Source organism: Notolabrus celidotus, chromosome 6 (genome assembly GCF_009762535.1).
Source record: "Notolabrus celidotus isolate fNotCel1 chromosome 6, fNotCel1.pri, whole genome shotgun sequence".
NCBI classification, from domain to species: Eukaryota; Metazoa; Chordata; class Actinopteri; order Labriformes; family Labridae; genus Notolabrus; species Notolabrus celidotus.
The window spans coordinates 36,886,997-36,893,152 of record NC_048277.1 but is presented as its reverse complement, the minus strand read 5'-3'; positions in this window follow the sequence as shown (position 1 = coordinate 36,893,152).

Sequence of the window (6,156 nt, the reverse complement as noted above, 5' to 3'; positions counted from 1 at the left end):
AACCAAATACTCAAATCTCTTTTAGTGTTCAACTTATTGTTTTCATACAGGGGACAGTTAGGATGTGATACATGATGCTTTCGCTGTTGGGTTAACCAAAAAGGCAAATGGAGGCCAACGCAACATTTCAATGGAAGCGTTTCTTCTTCAGACCTCAAAGAGAAGACCTTGAACGTTAGTTTGCTTCTCGACACTTTGATTCATAAAATAAAGTTAGGTTCACTGTCAGATTTATGCTCTTATGTTGCAAGTGTTGTATCTTGACCGCCCGTGATGTGTAGATGCAGATGGAATCTTCGTGACACTGGCTTGCTTGCATAGTAATACGTTTATTACAAGAAAACAATACCAGTATCGAACAAGCACCCGGAATGCTTGGGAGAACAGCTCTGCAAATCTGCTGACTCCCAGAATACTGTTGACCAGCACCTTTTATAGGTCTGCCAACCAATGACATAGCCTACTGCAAAGCCCAAACTTATCTTGATCTCTAGTTATCTATTTTACCCTCCTGGGCTCTGCTAGCCTAAGGGTTACAAAACTTATCCATGCATGTCGCTAAATTGGAAGGGGTCTCAATCTAATTTCCTTGAAAGTCTGGGAGAACATAGGTTTCTCCTTGACTTGTTTTACGTCAGTTACTTATTAACTATCAGATACTTCATATCCCCCCTTCGAGACAACACTGTCTCGACAAAAACATGCAAACACTCTGTCACATAAAAACCTCCTAATGACACACAGAATATTTAAGATATATCTCCAGTCAGTGCTTGTTACAGCAAATCCTAACATTACAATACATTTTTGAAAGGTGAGAGTGAAAAACCTGTCAGGCAGCGCTTTTGATATCCATCAAACAATTAAGACAGGAAAAAACTCACTCACTGGTCCCTCTGCCCAAGGCGACCACCTATAGAACTTTAAACCAATTTAAAAGTAGGACAAGCAAATACTATTGGGAATCTCAGAAATAAAAATGAAAAGTGTCCAAAGTCAGGCTGGTCATCCCATCTGACCTTTCATTGGACCTAGCCCTGCCTAACACCACTGGCCCTAGGCATCAAGAACAAAGGAAAACACCTGAGATCCCAATATATCTACATCATATCAGAAAACATCATTGTCAAAACAAATCAAAAATAGAAAATCCCCATACTTTTCACTATCCATATCCCCCATAATAAACACTCAAATGTAACTCATGTAGCTATAGAAAACTAAACCAAGACATTATAGCTAACTAAGATTAATACCAAAAACATTCTACTTATATTTTCCTTGCATTAATGTATAATACAGAAATAGTAATTATCCATATCACAATGCTGGCCTTTTCGAAGAGGAAGCTGTGAGTAGCTTGAAAAAGAAGGACATCATGTTGGTGCTTAAGTACCTGATAAAGAGAGGTTAGCATGCACAAAAGAAGAAGTCCAACAAATGTGAAAAAGAACCAACTGAACCAATCAAAAACAAATAAGTCACTTAAGACATCAAGGCTGACAATAAGTAGCTTAAAAACTCTTAAACGAGCCAGGGTAGCCAAAGATCAGATTTTGTAAGTAAAGCAGTTCAGCAGGAGAGTTGGGTATGGCTTTAAAATCTGTACAATAATCATTTAAATCAACAGTGAAAACACCAACAATATGAGCTTACATTTTCAGCCAGTTGCACAACCTAACAATCTCTCCAAGAGCTCACAGATAGACTCTGACCGACTCGCCAAGCCAATCTAAAACCAAAAAATCTGGACTTAATGTAGAATCCTTTTGAGACGGCTTCTGAAGAAAATACGATGTAAATTTGACACAGAGAGAGCACCCATTGGTTGATTAACTGCTGTCTGTGAAGCCTCAGTTTTGCCCTGAGGTTTGTTTTTAGGTGGAAGGAGAGAGAGCGGAGCTGGAGAAGAGAAATCGGACGTCAAACAGGTAATTCCAGCCAATCCTTGCCCCTTAAAGGTGACATATCCAGTTTTTTTCATCAACATATATTGGTCTAAGAGGTCCCCAAAACATGTCTTTAAAGTTAAACCCTTTGAAATCAGATTTTGATCTGCCTGTGAACCCCTCTTTTTCAGCCCTCCTCAGAACAGTCTGTTTTCTCTCTGACCACGCCCCCTCAGGAAGTGGGTGTGGCCTCGGCTGTCCAGCACGTTGATCTAATGTTTACATGTTGGCTGAATATACACGGCTGCTCACAGACCCGCGTTACTTCAACCCTCTGAATCTGATCCAGAATCTGATCCTGACGGAGAGGCGCCTGCAGCAGGACCTTTCTGAAGGATTGGTCACAGATTTAGTGTTTCTTGTTGTTTTATTTGTCAGTATGTCGACGTGTGTCTTGGTACACAGCTACGACGAACATGTAGCTATGTGGCTATGCTAACTAGCGCTAGCACTTATCCATGATAAATAAAAATCATCCACTAGATCTTCAAATCTGCAGACGTGGGGAGTAAAAGCGACCTTTGTGTTTATTAAGACAGCCTACAACTAGCATGCCTCCCTCCTAAGCTCCTTGTTAGCACACATGTGTGCAGGGAATGAAAAACGGAGGAGGGGTTGAGTTGTATTTTATACAGTCTATGGGCTGAACAAGCTACGAGCTCTGACTTCCTGTTACAGACCGGATGGCGTCGTGACGTATGAAAAACACTGAAACCACTGACCATTAAAAAGTCCATTTTGCATGACATGTCATTTTTAACTTTAAAAAAGCTCGACTACAAATCAAATAATTCCTTCGTACAAAAATGCAGCCCTGTTTCAAGTTGTCATGAATAGAGGAACAATCTACAGAGACCTTGTGAACATGTTTAAATCTGCTGTAAAGTTTGGCACTCTAACATGGAGTTCTTATGGAACTCACTCACTTTTGGAGCCAGCCTCAAGTGGCCACCAGAGGAACTGCAGCTTGTTGTTCTGCAGCTTGGGGAAGACGTCAGTAAGTAACAACATTATCTTGGAATAACAGCACAGAACAGGACCACCGGACAGCTGGAGTCATGTGACCGAGGTTTTCCCCACAGTAATCACTGAGTCAAGGATTCTCCTCCCCCTCCTCTCCTCATCCATGTTGTCTTTCTGGTCCTCTGAAAACCTCTGACCTGTTGACTCCAGGCCTGGCTCCGCTCATCATGACTTTGGTTTGTTGTTGGAAAACACATCACTGCTCCTTCTATTGGTCAAGCACCATCATATCTTGGGGTACCCCATCACCCCTCTAGAACATTACATTCCTAGAATGCAGGCCTGCCTTTGGAACCTTAACACCAGACTTCTGCCAGATCCGTGTCCGGGATCTCTCGTCCTGCGTTTTCAGAACGCAGCACGGAGCAGGACCTCCGGACAGCTGGAGTCATGTGACCGAGGTTTCCCTGCTGTAATCCCTGAATCAAGGATTCTCCTCCTCCTCCTCTCCTCATCCATGTTGTCTTTCTGGTCCTCTGAAAACCTCTGACCTGTTGACTCCAGGCCTGGCTCCGCTCATCATGACTTTGGTTTGTTGTTGTAGTTAAGTGAAATACGATCTGGTGATAACACAGAGTGTTTTATTCTGAAAATTAACCGGATGTTTTCATTTTGTTTTGGTGAAACCTGACTTCCTGTCCCGCTCCATCTGCTCTGTTGAGATTGATGCGTCGCGCTCCGGCATCAGGGAAAAATAGAAGTCTTGTGTATCTGATCCGGAGGACTCCGACCTGCCGGATCAGAGACGCAGCTGGAACGCAATGTAGTGGATCCAGTGGAAGTTAACGCATAGACTGGAATAGAAACCTATCAGATCTGGTACTTAGATGGATCGGATGGATCGGCTGTAAGTCATGGTTTCAGTTCACACTGGTGCAGCAGTTATTTGAATAATAAATCTAAAAGTCAAGATCTAAAATGAATGTCATTTCATTCATCTGATTCCCAAACCAAAACATTCAGACTTATTCCTCTACTTTGTTAAAATGACTTAAAAACTGTTTTCAGATGCAAAATGATGGAATTTCAAACATGCAGTTAAAGTGTGATGAATCATGATTCATCACACTTTAAAAAAGGTTTCCCAGCCTTTGTAAAAATTTAACTTCACAGTCAAAGTCTGCATTGCACTGTTGATGTCTCTCTGTGACTCGAACACAGCATCCATGAAGGCTCACACACGTGGCCGACCTGCGTTGGCGGACAAATTGCCCACCAGCGTAGGAAGCAGCCTCTTCAAACACACTCTGCTGCGTCCCCCAGAGACGCACCGCTGTCATCACCGGACTCTGTGGAGCATTTTAATTAATAGATGTCGAATTCAACAGCCAACGTATGATCTTCTGAGTGCATCTGTGAGTCCCTCGTGATCATCCTCAGCTCCACAGGAGCCCGCGTGGCCAAAGATAGAAGCTGTGATCTGATGTTTATGTGATGTTGGTGAAACCTGAGCGGGTGTTGCATCAGTTGTTCTCTTTGGGATGGCTTTGCATACATTTGTGCTTGTTTTTCTAAATGTTTAATAGCTTAAACTGGAGTAACACCTGTTTTGTTCAATGTTTGCAAACCATATGCACTCAGGAATCTCACAGTCATCTCATCTCTGCAGCTGGAAGACGAGACGGTGAACACCCAGAGGAATACTGGGCATATGTCAAAGTGTACGTCATTTGTTACCAATTAAATGGTGAAATAATAAACGCACTGCACTCCTACAGGACTCCTCTAGCCTCAGGAGCACTCAAAGCACTTTTACATTACATGTCACATTCACACACACACACACACTCACACACACACACACTGATGGCAGAGGCTGCTACAGTGCCCATTAGTGCTAAATCGTCCCATTCACACTCCGCCAGCGATGCCACAGGGAGCAATTCTGGGTTCAGTGTCTTGCCCAAGGACACTCTGACATGAAGACTGCAGCAGCTGGGGATGCAAACCAGCTAACCTTCAACTGAGAGACGACCCGCTGTACCACTGAGCCGCAGCTCCACCTGCAAACAGCGTCTGTTTTATTGTTGACAGTGAAACTTTTTTTAAAGCTCCAGTGAGGAACTTTCAGTTTGTGTTGATTCTGGCGCCCCCTGTGGACAAAACGGTACCTCTTCGTTCTTTACTGATTTAGTCCTATACTGTACAGTAGTGTTGTAGTCAAGACCACATTAACCGAGACCAGAGTGCACTGAGACCAAGACAAGACCAAGACATTTAGGGATCGAGACCGAGTCAAGACCAAGGCAGGGCAAGACCGGCGCTTCCTCTCTTATCACAGTAGACAGGGACACAGAGTGCATCAGTGGTGGTCTCGACCGGTCTTGATATATAAAATAGGGAGTCCGCCCAGTTCGAGACCAAGACAAGACCAAGTTAAAATACTTTCAATTCCGAGACAAGACTGAGACCTTAAATAAGCGGTCTCGAGACCAAGACCGGTCTCAAGTATTACAACACTACTGTACAGTCAGATGTATCACCCACAAAAACTCTTAGCAGTGCAAAATCTAAACAAAGGCTGTTTTAAGAGGGTGTATCTGTATCGTTACTAGCTAAAACTCCTCAGAGGAGCTTTAAGAAAGCAAGCATACAGTGGTGCTGGGTAGGATAGCAGGAACTTGGGTGGCTGTAACCCCAGGAGTTATTTTCCTGAAACCTGAAAACAACATTAGTTTACATGAAGACTTCTACCATTCCAGACCTGCAGGGGCGCTCAGAGACACCGGCTTACACCAGATCCTCTGTGGTTCGGCTCCGTGCTCAACTTCCACCGTTTGCAGTTTCAGACCGCAGCACGGATCAGGACCGCCAGACAGCTGGAGTCATGTGACCGAGGTTTTCCCGTGGTAATCCCTGAATCAAGGATTCTCCTCCTCCTCCTCTCCTCATCCATGTTGTCTTTCTGGTCCTCTGAAAACCTCTGACCTGTTCAATCAATCAATCAATCAATCTTTATTTGTATAGCGCCAAATCACAACAAACGTTATCTCAAGACGCTTTTACAAACATAGGAGGTCTAGACCACTCTATGTCAAATTATGAACAGAGACCCAACTTCAAGACAGGGTAAGACTCAGTCTGACCCCACCTTAATCCATCATGAGCATTGCACATCGCAGTATTTAGCTAGTTACAGTGGTGAGGAAAAACTTCCTTTTAACTGGCAGAAACCTCAGGCAGA